We start from the raw sequence: 17,714 nt of genomic DNA, 5'->3' as shown, positions 1-17,714 counted from the left end.
TGTATATATATAGAGACATATATCACACACATTCATGCATTATGTAACATAATAATGTGCCTACGGTACTATATCAAATGCAGACAGGCATGCAAAGACACACACATGAATCAGGGATAGTTATAATTGCGTGCGTGTACACACAGACACACACACACACACACACACACACACAGTGAAAATGGGCAGAAATAAAGGATGGGCATATTTCTGCTCATTCTTTGCTGTGTGTCAGTGGACTTTACCCTCAGGTTTCTCTCTCTCTGTCTGGAGCCGCTCAGTAAACAAGGCTGAAACATGAAGGAAATAAAAAGCTGTCTGGGCCATCAGCCATACCTGAGCAAGACTCAGCTCAGTCTGCGTCAGTAGTTGGATGTTGTCAGAGGATGTTTGAACTTATGGTCATGCTCCTTCACATGTTGATAAAAAATCCATCTAAAAATGTACTGATGAAACCAACACTTTCAGTCTACGACGCCCGTCTGGTACTTTTTTGGATTCAAGTTGCAGCCACAGAGCTTTAACTGCAGCACAATGCAGCATGGTCAGCCCTGTCAGGAGCATTATGCCTCAAAAATATTCAGTTGAGGAGATAAAAGCCCTCTTTTCAGCACCACTGTGGATCCTGAAAACAGGGCTGTTTGTGAGCAGAGCTATGTTTAATGGCTTCCCTCCATCCAGTAAATGTTTGAGAAAACACAGACCTGTGTCTGCACAGCGTCAGTACAACGCAGGGACAACAGGAATAAATCTCACAGGAGGAGAGCGGGAGCGACAGAGCCGTTCTGCCGGGCTCAAAGGGAAAATGTGTGTTTTCTGGGAAATCGCTGGAATGTCTTCAGGTGCATATAAGCAAAGTGACAGCAGTTGAACAAAGTGACATAATCTGTCCTTAAGCCTTAAAACCTCCATTCTGAGGTGAAGTACCATTTAGTTTTTCTTAAACTGCAGCAAGTTGCTTTCCCAAAAAAAAAAAAAAAACTTTCTCGGTTTATTTTATACACGAAGCACAGTCTGGAAGAGTCCGAATGTATAAGAGGAAAGCAGAGTTTTACACTAATATGTAATTTCCTGAGCAGCTAAAAGAAAACATGAGAAAATCAATCTGTTCGTGCTGAAATATAAACCTCTTTATTATGAGGTGAACCGTTTGAATACTTTCAAAAATACCATTATGGAAGTGGGAATGTTCAGTGGTACTATAATTAGAATAATTTACTGGTTTGAATACATTTTGGATTAGCATTTGCTGCCCTGGTTTTAATCCATTGCATGCTGGGATAGGCTCAAAAACCCCAGTAACATGAGGGATTGGGCCAGTCACTTGAAAAATGTAATACAGTTCTATTACTCAGCTCATATCTTCTGTATTATAGAAATATAAACCTTTAGCAGGTCATCTTGTTAGCAGGAGTTAGATTGAAGGAGACTGTCCTCAGGTTGTAATGTCATTGTCCAATAATAGTTACCTTTGAGTGACACGTGAAATCTAGCAGCCATAGTAATTATCACCCAGAGCAGTGGCACAGTTCAGTCTTTATTTAGCCCATGACTTTATCTCGTGTAATCATCATTTATGATGTACATGATGTATATAAAAGTTGATAGATTTCCTCATTTGGAGATGGTGGGTCAGGTGGACAAACAGGAGACTGCTGTTCATTTCCTGTTACGACCACAAGCCGAGGCAGTTTTTAAAAAAACAGTTACTATGGTTACTATTTCTGTTATTGTGGTGGATTTGGTCACATTCTCGAGAATTATATTAAGACACTGGAAAACTGTTGTATCACCGGACCTGAAGGACTGGAGACCGCATATTTTGTTCAGTCCATTGGGAGCTTTTTTTGGACCTATACAAGGACTGATAACTCGATTCAGAGTTTGAAGACAATCCAGGCCCTTCTTCTCTATTATGAACTGAATCTCACCTCCATATAGAGATTTATTTGTATTTTTATTTCTGATTATTTAATATTCCTCTTTCCCATACACCATGTATCACAATGTCTACGCCAGAACTAATACCTGTATCACCAACCCCGCATCCACAGAAGTTATTGTTATCAAATAACATTTAATTTGTAGGACCTGCTTGACAACATGTCCATAATCAGGCAATTTGATTCTTTTTGTAACAAAGAAAATTATTTCCAAAAAGTAAATGTTGAGGTTGAGGAGTTCTAATACCATGTCCAGGATACATACACACAGTCATGTGCAGAAGAAATCTGGCAAAAGCCAAAACTGAGAACTCATTCTTTATTTTAAGAAATGTTACAAATGAAAAATATGTTAAATGTAATTTTCCTAAAAGTCAGAGATCATTGTGCACAGTTAAGATGTGTTAGATTAATATATTGAAAGTATGATTGGAGATGAATTTGTGAATATTGTGAGGTGAATGAGGTGGAGAACGAAATTAATTTCCTTCTATACTGTCTTTTATATCATGATTTATGATTTATGAAAAGCTGTTGAATCAACACAGTACTCCAGTGATCCATCTTATTCAATAAGGAAGCAGCAATCTGGCAACATTTGTTGGGGCATCAAATTTCCGCCTCAGATCCAGTTATTTTCATCTTGAAGTGTCGACTAATATTCTGGGGTATTGTATATTAAGTACTGCACAAGACATCTAGAATATATGTCTATTTCATAGACTGGTGCAGCAGGCATACGATATCTAGTGTTTGGGTTTTCAGTATTTCATCATCTTAAACCTCATATAAAGCTTCGGTGAAGGTATGAATGTGAAAGATGTGTATAGAGGCAGATAGAGACTAACTTTGAGAACAGCCACAAAGTATCTTAGCTGTGACTTTTGCATCCTTTTCTCAGTCATCAGAGTTTTTGAGTGATGCCATAATTGATTGCCTCTCCGCCCCCACAGAGCATAAATGGTGCATGATGACAACCACCCGGCTGAACCATTATCATCCATTTGCATGGCCTCTTAGCTTCTTGATGAGCGTTATGCAGATGAGGGCAGAGTCACAGGGTTTTTTGATGAGAAAGGATTTGCCATCTTAGCTGCATATCCCCATATCGCAAGTCTGTGTTTCAAAAACTGAAGAGAAAATCACGGCCGTGTAAGGAAAACCCACAGCTTGGTTTCAAGCACATTGTGTGTGAAACAGTACATTGCCAACGTCCTTTCTGGAAAATCAGACAAGGCAATGAAAAAAGAATAAATTCAGTGTTCCAGCTGGAAAGAAAATTTGCGTCACCTTGAAGACTTTAAATAGTAATGATGTGAGATCCCAGCTCAGGGAACATACAGTACAGCACTTCTCATTACTTTGAAATCAGGTAAAAGAGTCTGTGTGTTCCAGGAGTGTGTAAGAGAGAACAAACATTATGGTCATCTCGAGTGGAACCTTGGAGAGGTCAGCATCATTGATGCAGCATTTACTCGTGTACCTGCCTTTTAGCCTTAAACCTTTACCCTCCTGTTCTCTTCCCCTCAACAATAGAATCTTTCTCCTCCCCCGGTCAGAATTGAGCTGGTCAGGTTTGATTGTTTATAAAACAAGGAATGAATTATCACCCAATTCTGTGTTAGAACTTTTAAGCCAACTTCATTCCAATTTCTTACCACAGGTTTTATACAATAAAAAAAAAAAGTTAATGCTTTTGGTTAAATAAATGAGTTTGGACACTTTTGCTTATTTTGACCTCAGTCTTAGTTGGCTTGAACTATTGAAACTGAACTGATGAAATGTTTTGTTGTTTTTTTTTGCCATAAACCTGACATGTTCCTCGTGGAGTCCTGGATCTAATAAGTTTACGGTATAAAGTCTGAACCACAGATGATACATATGTATCTGTGTTTGAACCACAAATATGTGAAACAACAATGCTATCTTTCCTATCGTTTGTCTCCCAGAGGAATTTGGCTTTTTGCTTCATGCCTGGGAATGCTTTCAGTTCCCCCGTTCATCTATCTTGCATGAAAGATAGTTGTCCTGATCTCAATTACCGTCCAGATTTATGGTAGTTTCCATAGCCATAATGGCCCCCATTAGTTATCAAAATCAACTTTACAGTACATGTTCCCATCTGGAAGACATCTATCAGTCTGCAAGGTATAGATTTCACCTTATATTGTACTGCAGTGTTTATCTGACCACATTTTGAACTTTGCATTTTGTTAGGTGATCGCCAAAAGGCGATGTCGAACGATTCCCACCCTACTGTAGCGGGAACATACTTGTATGACGGTTTGTTTTTTCCGAGGATAATGTAGCACAGCGGTGTGTTGTTGTGGGAGAAGATGAGGGAAGGAGTGGAGACCCATGATTCATCTTGACAGCTGTGTATCGGAGTGAGCATATACCGAAGGTATGCTGCTAAGAGGTGGTATGCTGTGGCTGAGGCCTTTAAAAACTTACAGTATCTGAGAGATGTTGGCCCAAAATATAGCCTAAAAGCTGACTTTGAAATGAGTTAACAGGCATGTATGATCATCTTAGTGGTAAGTGAGTGGCAATTGGTTTGGTGGACAGCACTTATTTGTAGGGTTGGTTTCCAAATTGGGTCCCCAGTAAATACAATCTCTGGATTCGCTAAACTCCGATGCCCATGAATGCTATCTCTAATGGAACCCTTTTTAATTATATCATCTCTAGTTAATCAACATTAATTCCATAATGGCTAAAATCAAGCAGCCGTCTGTACTCAGGACCAAAGAGGCAAAAAAAAGAAGCTGATAAAATCTAAGATGTGGGCAGTCATTCAAAGATCTGGAGCCAGGCTGTGAGAGTGGTGAGTCATGTCTAGAGAAATGATTTAGGTGATCTTGTTACACAGTTTTATTTCTTATCACGTCTGTCATATCCACATTTTTATCTTATCAGTTTAGTTTTGTTTTTTTTTACACATTTCTCTATACTGAGTTCACTTTTTAAAAAAACTCTTCACACAATCCAAGAGGAACATCAGATCATCTGGTGGTATGGAGCTGCTTATATAGATGGCATGAAATGTACAATCATAATCAATTGGATAGATGCTAAGATAAAATGGGAATCAGCTTTCCTTGTTTTTTTCTATTTTTACTTTAGATGTAAATATAATGAAATGTAGAATATTACAGTGTAATTTGCAAAAATATAGTAAATGATATAGTCATTTCTGTTTGGTTTTGAATGTATTTTTTATTTAGCTTTACCTTTAACAGTTTTTACAACGGTATATAAATATGTACAAAATGGACTGTAAATACATAGAATTCTGGTCATAGTTGAGCGTGAGTGAGGAACCAATTTAACCCTTGTGTCGTCCTCCCGGGTCAAATTTACCCCATCCCCTTTGACTGTTCCTTCTTCCCTCTTTCTTTAATTTTTCCTTCCTTCTTCCCATCCTCCCCTCTTTCTTTGCTCCCTCCTCCTTCCATCCTTCCTTCCTCCTTTCCTTCCTCCCTCCCTCCTTCCTCCTTTCCTTCCGTCCTTCCTTCCTTCCTACCTTCCTTCCTCCCTCTTTTCCTCCCTCCCTCCTTAGTCCTTTCCCCCCTTCCTTCCTTCTTTCCTTCCTTCATTCCTTCCTTTCTTCCTCCTTTCCTTTCTCCCTTCCTTCTCTCCTAATGTCCTTCCTCTTTTTGTCCTTATTCCTTTCCTCCCTTCCTTCCTTCCTGCCTGCCTGCCTGCCTTCCTTCCTCCTTTCCTGCCTCCTTTCCTTCCTCCCTTCCTTCTCTCCTTCCTTACTCCCTTCCTTCTCTCCTTCCTTCCATCCTTCTCTCCTTACTTCCTTCCTCTTTTCCTCCTTCCTCATTTCCTTCCTTGACCTGAGGACAACAGGAGGGTTAAAGATGTGGTCAGTGAATGTATTTTGTGGCAAAGCAATGAAATTTTTTTTACATCTTAGTCCATATTGACTGTTGTTATGCTGACTGTGTGAATCATTTTGAGAAATGCATGTAACCAATTGTCAAAAGTGTAATACCTTGAAGTGTTTCAACCTTCTCAGATAACTTAAGGTGGTTACATATCTTTGAACTTTAAATCATTTTAGTCATTTAATCATTTTAGTTAGTTGCAAATGTAGAAACCTAAAACTGATTACTCTCCTTAAGGGGGAAATTCAAAAGGACTGAATTTAATACTGGATTCGTATTCACAAAAAATGTTATCAAACCTCAACACTATTTGTTGGCACAGTTGGCCATGAATAAATGCTGTAGCTCATTTGTGTCTTTACAGAATCCTTTTAACAAGTCTGATAATATAATGATAACACCAACCAATAGTATTATTATAGTAGTATTTTCAAATACTATACATAGCTTTATGATAGAATATGTCATTACAAAACTTTCCCAACAAAGTAAGAAGCATCATTCATCAGCTCATTGTAGAATCTCCATTGCAGCTCCACCCAAAGTACCATAAGAACTGGTCTGAATACTGATAAATAAGTCCTCATAACATTAAAGTCACTATGTGTAACATTTTAACATTTCTGACTGCTTCCCCCTAGTGGTAGCATAAAAAATAACACTAAGACAAATGGGCTGACAGACACATAAACTGCACCAGTTTTCACCAGGATGGTTACATTTTTTCCAAATCCTCATCGTTGTATTTGAAAGAAAGATGGCATTATTACACTGAATTCCTGCAACTGACCTTAATTATAATTTATATTACATGTCAAAGAGAAGAAAATGAACTTGAAATTAACATACTGGGAAGCCATTGTGGTCTAGGAGTTTAGACCCCTAAGCTTTATTCCTCAACTTTCTGTCCTCTCAGCTATGTAAGAAAGGTATAAAATTCAACTAATGATTCTTTAAACTGACCTAAAAAGAAAATGCTGATTCATCTGAGGCCGCAGCACAGTCTGAGACCAAGCCTGACTCATCAAAAAGAATTTAAATCACACAGAGTGGTGAAAGCTACTTGGCTAGTGGTTAAGAGAAGCTGGCGGTCCCACATCAGAATTAATCTTCTGCGGGAAAAAGATCGATGGAAACCGAAAAATACCTTTCTACCGTTTAAAAAGTGAGAACAATGCTGCATGGCAACATAATTATGTTGTATTATTATATGAAAAACAGTTCCTTTTTTCCTTCTACCTGTCTAATTCAGGTGTGTTTGTTTCCATGTGTGTGTGCGTGTACATGGAAAAATCTCCCTGTGGAAACACTAGGGGGGAATTTAATGTTGTTGAATGGAAACACACTCATTAAGCTGCATGTGTGCCTGTGTGAGTGTCGGTGTGTGTTTATATGAGTGGTTGTGTGACGCCTCAGGGTTTCGCTCAGATGGTGTTTGACTACTACACACACACACACACGCACACACACACACACACACAAACACACACACACACAGTGTGTCCGGTGATGCACTTAGACAGGCCAGATCAGTAAAAACTGCTTACACACATACTCTACCTAGTCAATAATTACAGCACGAGGCAAAGTGCAGGAGTAGTTACCTCGCTTCAAGTCAAAATAGAGATACCATAGTTATCGAATCATTGATTTTGATAGATAACCTGCTGGTGAAAATAATTTATGATGAAAACTTACATTTGAAATGTGTAGAATTGAAAAGTCCAGATTTAACCACAAATTTAAGATAAGTTTTTGTATAGCTTCAGAGATTCAGCTCATTTTCTTACCTCTAATATAGTTAGCGTCCTACTGAAATACCTTATGAATAACATGAAAGCCTTTTTCTCAGAAAGTAAAGATTTAAATTGATCAAAATATCCTCTGCCAAAAACCCTGCAGTATTCCTCAAGATTCAAGATATTTTTGTAGTTTATAGACTATATAGTATGATTACAGGAAATTGCAAACCCAAAGTTACAAAATCGGCTGAAAGTTAAAAAAAAACTATAAAAAAGTACCAAACAAGATACAAATATCAACTGGATTTACTAAATAATATAGCAAAACAAGAACATTCTAGTTTCAAACCTGTGGCCCTTCTGTGTGGGTTCTCTATGGGTTCTCCAGCTTCCTCCCACAGACAAAAAACAGCTTAGGTTAATTGGTGACTCTAAATTACCCGTAGGTTGCTTGTCTCTATATGTTGGCCCTGTGATGGACTGGCGACCTGTCCTGCCTCTCGCCCAATGGCAGCTCCCCCCCCCCCACGACCCTCTAGGATAAGCGGTATGGAAAATGAATGAATGAATGAATGAATAGCAAAACAATAGCGAATACCCATAAATATAATAAACACATACATTTGTAAATCTATCTTGAATGTAATTGGCTACAAGTGGCAGTAGCAGGATGCTGGTTAATGTTGAAATATAGTGCAACAGTAGCAAAAGTGGACATGAGTCAGGAAGTCAGCAATGTCAGTCACATGGCAATATAGCCATCAGCAACATGAGCCACATGAGCTACTGGTCATATTGGAAGTTTAACCAACATGTAGCAACAAAACCCCCGATCGTACATGTATTGAAATAAGCATAGGACTTCTTACTGGTGGTGAATTCAGCTTGTCATATCTAAGAGAATTTGAAAATATACATAATCTAGCTTTGAATTCTTCGTGTGAAGGATTTGAAAATGTCAGACTTTGGCACACCCCGGTAGTATTTAAAAAGACTAGATGGCACATTGCAGGTACATACAGCATGTCAGGTGACATACACCATAAACAGGTCAGTACATGTTTTTGTGGTCAGCTACATTCAAGGTATTTTGGCTAAACCTCTTGTTTGGAGATTGACAAGAACCCACTGGATGTTGCAGTTATGAAACATCTGAAGTTTAGGTTAAAGTACAGGCTCTCTAATCAATGATGCGGTTTGCTTTCCATAAGGAAAGGCAGACAGACATCAAGAGATCTGATTATTCTTTTATTGGATGCGTTCATAAATGTAGCAACCTAATCTTGGTATGACTACTCAGGTTTCTCAGAATCTACTACCTTCCTGAAATCTTGAATTCGAGAAAAGTATCTTTGATTCCTTGAATTGTAAAAGTTGTTCAATAGCTTGATATCCCAATAGTTATAATCCCTATAGTTGAAACTGCATTGTATTACTTTACAGCTTTCATATGCCTGTAGTTGTCATCTGCCGTATGTCTCTGCAAACATGACGTACATATTACCACACACGAATCTAATATTTATGCCTCTAGCAGGTACACATGCTTACACCTACACAGACAACATTTAAACACTCTTCTTGCCTGACCTTATGAATGCTAAACAACATATGTTCTAGGGGGAATGTGTAAATTCTTCAGATACCTGAGGTGCAAAGAAAATGATCAATTCACCAGGTCACTAAAACAGCAACAGCAACACAAAGAAAAAAGTTCAAGCTCAAGCTGTTTCTTTGACATGAGGTAAAGCCTGATTATATTTTCCAATACCATTGTCTGAAATCATACAAATGGTAATTGGTAAATACACTGCACTTATACCTTGCTAGTCTTCCGACCAATCAAATCCCTTTACACTAAAAGCCACATTCAACCATTCATACACACTGTCCAATCTACCATGCTGGGAGCTGACGCAATAATAAACATTAGCTTACATTTTGGTTGTTTTGTTGCCACTTTTTGTGTAACTTCAAATAAGATTGTCAATGATTTTTGCTGTGTATCATATTAGCAAGTGTGATGGCATGAAGTTGAACCAGGAATAATACTACAAATCATACCATTACACATTTGCTCATTAACAAAATTGTAAGAACCAGGATGACCCAAATGTCCTTGTGCCCACTCCACAGAAAAGTGTGTCAGTCCTCACATCAACTTTTAACCTTTGTGTCGTCCTCCCGGATCAAATTTACCCCGTCTGTCTTGACTGTTCCTTCTTTCCTCCCTTCTGTCTGTCCTTCCTCCCTCCTTCTCTCTTTCTTTCCTTCCTCTCTCTTTCCTCCCTTCCTTCTTTCCTTCCTCCATCCCTTTTTTCCTTCCTTCTTTCCTTCCCTCCTTCCTTCCTTCCTTTCCTTCCTCTCTTCCTTCTTTCCTCCCTCCTTCTCTCTTTCTTTCCTCCCCCTACCTTCCTCCCTTCCTCTTTCCTCTGTCCTTCTTCCGTTCCTTCCTCTCTTCCTTCTTTCCTTCCTCCCTCTTACCTTCCTTCATTCTTTCCTCCGTCCTTCCTTCCTTTCCTCCCTTCCTTCTTTCCTTTCCTTCCTTCCTCCCTCCTTCTCTCTTTCTTTCATTCCCCCTCCCTTCCTTCTTTCCTCTATCCTTCTTTCCTCCCTCCCTCCTACCTACCTTCCTTCTTTCCTTTCCTCCCTTTCTTCCTTCCTCCCTCTTTTCCTTCCTTCTTCCTTCCTCCCTTCCTCTTTCCTTCCTTCTTCCTTCCTTCCTCCCTCCTTTCCTTCCTTCCTCCTTTCCTTCCCTCTTCCTCCCTTCCTTCCTTGACTCGAGGACAACAGGAGGGTTAATGATCAATGCTCAGAAAAAACTTTACCGACTCCCAACCCCCCCAAATAAGGATTAAAAACCATCCGAGGGTCATTAGTTGCTTAGAAACAGTTGAAGAAGTGAGATGACTGCTGTAGAGGACCCATCTTCATCAGTGTAAGAAATAGAGTATCAAATGGATGGTGATTGAATAAGGACTGCTATACAGGGGGGATGAAACTTGCCAAATAACTACATCTATATATAGGGCATCACTGGGCTGCCTTTAAAGGCAATATTAGCTTCTCCATCTGTGCTCAGACACATAAATGTTCACAGGACGTTAAAGCAAAGTATATCAAAAGTATATGAATTGCTGTTCTCATGAAAATTTACCAGTGCAACAGTGCAGATATTTCTGTCATTGTAACTTGTTTTTTTAAATACCTATGATATCCAACAACGCTGCTTTTAATGTCATATTTCAACTTTTTAACCGTGGTTGTTAACTAACCTTAGTGCAGTCTACCTGGATATGGACGCTTATACCACATAAAAAATGTTGGAAAAAAATTGGAGTAAAAACTGCAGCCAAGTTGGAAAATGCTTGCTAAGTAAGTCAGGCGATATGTTCACTAACTGAAAGTACATTCATTAAAATATTACTATATATAATTTTAATACCAATTCAAGTTACCCAGTATTCATGGGAAAAAGGAAAAGAACTGCATTTGCAATGAACATTATAGATGAGGACCACAATCATTTGATAGAATAATAAAGTAACAGTAGGCTTATGTAAAATGTACTTAGTTTAAAAAAAAAAAAAAAGTGGATTTAGTGTTATAACTATTAAAATATGAGTTAGTGTTTATGATGTTCAGGTGCTCCAGGTGGCCATAGAAAAACAAAAACGCATAATGCAGTTTTTAAAAAGTTATTTTAACGAATTATTATATTAATTTAAATGATTCATAAGAGTATTTTAATGTTGATGAATGTCTTAACTTTGCAAAACTTGTGTAATTTTCATTTCATTATCATAATTTTGGTGGCAAAAAAGATAAAAGATGTTGCTTACAAAATATGTTCCCCACTGGTCACAAACAGAATAAATCACTGCAGCCACCCTTCAGTGGCATTTTATTAGATGAAAATATACACCAGTACACTCTATTCCCTCAGTGGGCTCCTGTGCTCCAACGCCTGCCCTGGTAACTGGATTAGCTCTGGTACAGGCAGGCTGCTGATGAATAGCCAGCAGTAGGTGTTAAGTAACGTGTTGGGGAAGAGCCGGTCCTGGGCATCCATCATAATCATCACCGCCCAGGGAGGTCTGTTCTGGATGCTGACGCCGAGTTGGGTGGCACTCAGCTGTGAAGGGGTGGGCTGGCAGAAACAACCCTTAAGAGAGTGGCAAGAGGACCACATGTTCTGCTCACATGTTCTGCTAAACACTAAAACAGGAGGGAGTCATTGATACTGACTGACAAATCTACAAACCTATCAAACAAACAGATACCCAAACATTTAATATTTAGGATCTCACAGATAAGATTTATTTGGACATTGAATTTATCTTGTGGTAGTTAGCATGGCAGGATTAACCCACTAAAAAGCCCTATTCTTAAATGAGCAGTGGACCCCCACTGAACCCCAATCCCTTCCTCTGTTGATTGTGTTAAGTACCCCAACTCCATTACCAGACAAGAACATTGATATTGGATGATTCTGCCAAACCCTGTAGAATGTGAACTAGAATTGCAGCTCTGTGACGAGCGATACACACCCATTGACCACCCCAGCCTCCACACCCATAGGGCGTTCATCCCCGTCAGAATTAGTAACATTATGGTCTGTGGCCATGCCAACTGTGAGCGGCTCATTGTCATCCATTGGCTTGTTGATCTGCGTTACCCCTGAACCAATCGTTTCTTCTTCTGCCTCCATAAAAAAAACCACAGCGAGCAAACAGAGTACAAAAAATTGCAAGGAGCCACAAAGAAGAAAACACACTGTCAGAGTTTTAAAGTTATAAATTACACATGGCTTTTCCTGGTTGTGTTGAATTCAAGAGTGGTTCTCTTGTTGACTCACGAGTATGTCCACTCAACTTTTGTGAACAGTGGGCACACAGCCACAGACGACAGTACCAGATACATACTTGCATTACATACTGCACCAACACTACTATAACATAACCATTTACCAAGTTGTAGGAATGTTAAGCTTTGGAGTAACCACTGCTGTGATTTTGTTCTCAAAGACACCGGCATTGTTGGGAGGCTCAGCTGGCTCTGGGTTTGCTACAGACTTAATAAACAGACTAATGTGTGGTTGGACCTGAGTGATGGGCTGGTCAACAATGTTTGTAATGTCTCATTAGTGCGGCAAGCCACCTACTTAGCACATGTGTCTACACAAACTAAAGGGTTGGGGCAAGAACAGGAATGACTTCACAGTAAAGTTTTTCCTTCAGTTTGAGGTATTGCAGATGCTGTAAACTTTGATGATGTAAGCAAATTAAAATATGGATTACTTCTAACCATATCGTTTGCTTGCTGATGATGTACCACAAGGCAGACAATCCCATGTAATTTTGAAGTATATATAAAGACAAGGTACCTCACAGATGATCTAATGCCAACTTCAAAGAAACTGAAAACCAAACCCTAAAATGAATGAGGTAGATATACAGGTAGTTGTTGCCAGAGATAGATTTTTTTTTCTACCTGTATTATTCAGGGAAGTTTCACTCTTTTGCAGGAACATAATGATCACATTCACACAATTACACACATTCACACCTGGAAGCTGCTCAGTTCAACCACAGTCTGACCTGCCAGGCACGTAGCAGTTCCACAGGAGCATCTGGGGTTAAGGGCCTTGCTCAAGGGGACCTCAGTGTTGATAATGAGAGTGTTGTTTATGCACTTTTCCCACCCAGATTTATCTTGCAGGTCCAGGAATTGAACTGATGTCACACATTCACTTCTCTAACCTTTAGGCCACCACTGAACTAAAAGTGTAAATCACTTTTCAGATACAGTTTTTCTTTAAAAAGACCCATTTTGCTCTAATTTGAATGCTGCACAGCCACAAATCAACAAAGAGTGAGTAAACTAAATCAAAGAGGCTTTTGATGACATGAATATGAACAAAAATCTGTTCCAATTAACTGAATAAATCAAGTTTTTTTTTCTGTTTTCATTACAGACATTTTGTTGAAAACCACAGGTATAATTAATACCATTAATAAAGGCTGCAACCCACTTAGTTTTTCTGGTTCCAGCACCCTGCTATGATGCCATACAAGTATGGCTTCCAAGGACACTACGCTACACTAATCAATATTTATGTATGAACAATAGGTCAAAGATGTGTAATGTGAGTCCCTCTTAGTGACAGTTATTAACTGACTCTGCCAATCCTTTCAGCTCTGCAGACCTTTTTAGCCTCTTTTAGCTCATCGTTAACACATCAACTCTTTGCTATTTTGTTTCACTCTCACCAACAACAGCTGTTTTAGGCAAAAAAGGTCTCATAAACCCAACGTCTTATTCACCTGCCAACAGCAGACAGACAAAGTTTGCAACTTGCTAATGTACATAATGGAGCTTTTAAGCTAAATAGCCACATATTTTGATTAGAAGTTGGTGGAGACCAAAATAGAGCTTAAAGGTGAACGACTATTGGACTTAGATTCATCAGGTGAATAAAAGCACAAATCCAAATGAATACTAATGTTGCTTTGTATCTGCTGGATGTGTTAACAGCCAATTGTTTGCTAACACACCAGCCAAATTTACAAAGCCATAATATGCCAAATGTGTACGATTTTCAAATTGCTATAGGCTTCTGCCCTCAAGTGGCCAAAAACTGGAACTGATCTATGGTGTATAATATTAACATGCTACTACAAGTTAAAATATCATGAAAAAGTTTTCATTTTCTTTTATGTAAAATATTCTCATGCAACTAAAGAAGTTTGAAGCTTTCACATCACTGTGGCATACCAGGCATTCATCATGATTTACCCCACTATTTTTATTTTTTAACAAATATGCAAAAAATTTGAAGCATGCTAAATAGCTGCTGGGCGTAAACATGACAGTGTAAAAACATACCATTGGACGAAATTGGTTATATAAGGCCAGTATTATCTTTTTGAACTTCTTAGCACATGTCTGGAGCACTCTTAATATCAGTGATATACTACACAGAAGCTGTCTAGAGTTTGCAACAAAAAAAATAAAGAGTGTAAATCTTTGTCTCCGACAGAGACAGAGAGCATTGGTCATGGCTATAATAAACTATCAAATTATTCACCTTCTTCCTGCGGACCTGATTCTGTTTATTCTCCCCCATTCCCAGATTTATTGAATCAATTTCCCAGCTCATATAAACGCGGAGGCGCCGGCTGGCTGACACTTCACCTCTGCAGCGGAAACGTGTCCTAGATTCTACACATTAGCCAGCTGGTCAGGCTCTGTCCTGCTATTATAGCTTGTGATAGGTACCATGGAGAAAATGGTCTGTTCAGTGTAAGTCTCGTTTTCTGACATCTCCGCTTGCCCCATCTACGTGTTCCTGGAGCCAATGTCAAAACTAGCCAGTGCTGGTTCTTAAACTGAGGCATGAAAACTCAGTCTTTGCTCCCCTGAGCATCAGTTTCAAGACCTTTCTGAATTGTCTGTACCACAGTCTGCCACATCCTGTGGATATCTAGATGAGCTAAACGAAGCATGGAACAGCTTTTCCACATCTGTTCACTTCATTCTCCTCCCTCCTCACCCTCCCTGGATCACCGTTTCTCTTCGACATCACATCTCATTTTTTGAGGTTTATTTTTAACCAAGTATGGCTTGGAATAGCACGCATCCTGAAATGGAAATTTGGGATGAACACAATGGGAACTTGGCTCCATCACTGTCACCCCCGGAGGGAATAAATGACTCATGTAACCTCGACGTAAATGACTGCAGACACACCAAAAGAAGGCAAGAAAAGAGAGGCTGAGAGAAAGAACAGAGGAAATGTGAATCAAACAACAAAACACAGATTTATGCAGACACTTGTTCATCTCCAAACATCACAGGCTGTATGTACATTTTGGATCTTTTCTTTTTTCCTTTTGTTTTTCATTATGCAATTGTCATTCCTGGAGTGATGAAAAGCATATGGCCTTTGCTTACATGTTCCCATTATAAAGTAATAACTTCCAAGCGGGGCTCGCAGGCCTAATCCAAATCTAGCCAAAGAGCAGGGCCATTAATCAAACCGTTACACCCAAAAGGGTTTTCTCCCACTGAAGAGAGAGCAAATATATCCCTCTATAAACAGACATGACTGGTCCGAGTGTTTATATCCAATCAGAGGTTAGAAATATAGCAAAGGCTTCAGACACAGCAGAAACAGATCAGAGTAAAAAGAATGAATGTTTGAAACGCCAAAAGTAACTGTTTATCTCTTACCAAAAAACTTGCTACCACTTGGATTCACGACCACGATATTTTTTAAATTCGTGGCTTTGTCCCTGCTCAGAGCAACATCGGCATTCATTTCATGCTTTGTTTCTGTCCACCTGATGAATGTAGGGCTGATATTCAATTGTATTTTAACTTCTCTTTTGATTTTCAACAACTCCCAAGAAAAATATCTGGTTCTTCAGATGCTTCATTTTCTTTTCCAGCTAGTCTTTAACTTAGCTAGTCTTTAAACATAGCATCGGTTTGAGTTGGAGACATTTCTGAGAGCTACTATCTCCCATTTGGTAAAAAGAACTACAAAGAACATATTGCTAGCAGAATATTAACATCAATACAATAAATTCTGCTAAATAAAAAGGCACTGCTTTCATTTTCTAATCGGCTGCTACAAACGGCAAGCACAAGAGTAGCTAACGTAGGCTAGTTAGCTGGTGTGATAACAAGGCTAGCTGTGTAAGTGAACACTCTTATGTCAGACTAACAGCTAGTCTTTCTGTATTTGTTTGTGAATGCAACATTGTTACATCTACTTTATACCACAGACAAGAGCAAATATGACATCACGAGCCAACAATTGACATGCTAACGGAAAATTATTATATTTCAGCAATTGTTAACTAATTTAGGCTAGTTACCTGGTGTAATGAAAAGACTAGCTGTGTAAGTGAACACTCTTTTTCCCCAGTTCTGCTTAAGTTGTGTGAATACAGAATTATAAGAGTTACTTTATACAGCAGAGCAGAGAACAAATATTACATTAGCCAGGACATTACAAGCCAACAATTGGCATGCTAACTAAAAAAAAACCTAATAAAACTGATAAAAACTAATATCAGCAATTGTTCCCTTAAACTATAGCACAAAAAATAATGAACAGATATAATTGAGTGCCATAGTATCATCAAAACAGTTGTCATATTATAGCCAAGGTATTTCTATTGAACTCTTTTACTTCATGTATTATGTTAATAATGTTTTTTTTACAATCCATGAAGAGAAGGAGCGAGCCTGTCTATCTGGAGGGGTCTGATGCCAACTCTGGATAATGTACGAGAGGTTTATCAGCTTTTCATTTGCTGAAAAGCTGCCTGCCGTTGCTAGAAATGAGGTTGGATGGAGTTTGTGATTCATCTATTGTTATTATAAACAATACTGAGCAGCCTAGTGGATAGTACAGCTTTAAACCACGCGCAGGGAGCTAAAGTGGGGTTTTTGTCATTGTAAGCTGATAATTGCAGAGCTTTCAGTCAACATAAATGGAGCAAAATTCCAGCTAAGCTGTCAATCTTTTGATGTTCTAATTAGGGTATAAAAATAATACTAATAATACACTCCAGAGGTTTAGCAGCAAAGACACTTTCCACATTGCCTTATTTCCCCCCAAACCTATAATTCCTCAAGCATGCACATATCAAGGCTCAAAGCTAGACTAGCCTTATGTGCTACATCCACCCATCTACTTCCCAGATCATTTCCAAAGAACTCTGCAGATAAACATCTCTGATCCTATGTGCTGACAAAATAAGCAAAAAGGCCCCTTGAGATATTTCCATTGTTAAGCAGGCTGGATTGCAGAAGAAGGAGCGAGACCAGGAGAGAGAAGACAGATGCCTTATATAGTCAGAACAAACTCATCCTTGGGCTCAGGTAGAAAACAATTTGGGATGCTGACCTCTCCAAAGCTTATGTCACTGATAAGCCCACAGAAGTGATGAGCTGCTTTAGAAGATAAGAGGAGAAATGTCAAGAATCGAAAGGCTCAAAGCTGAAAAATATGAGACGGTTTTGGAAATTCCAGATGTTTATGTGTGCTTAGGGGTGCAAGAGGGAAAGAATCTTGACTGGATTTGATAGAAAAAGCTTGAAAAGGTTGGAAAAAGAGC

This window comes from Scomber scombrus, chromosome 23 (assembly GCF_963691925.1).
Source record: "Scomber scombrus chromosome 23, fScoSco1.1, whole genome shotgun sequence".
Taxonomy (NCBI): domain Eukaryota; kingdom Metazoa; phylum Chordata; class Actinopteri; order Scombriformes; family Scombridae; genus Scomber; species Scomber scombrus.
The sequence above is the reverse complement of the archived record's forward strand: the minus strand, read 5'-3'. Positions refer to the sequence as shown.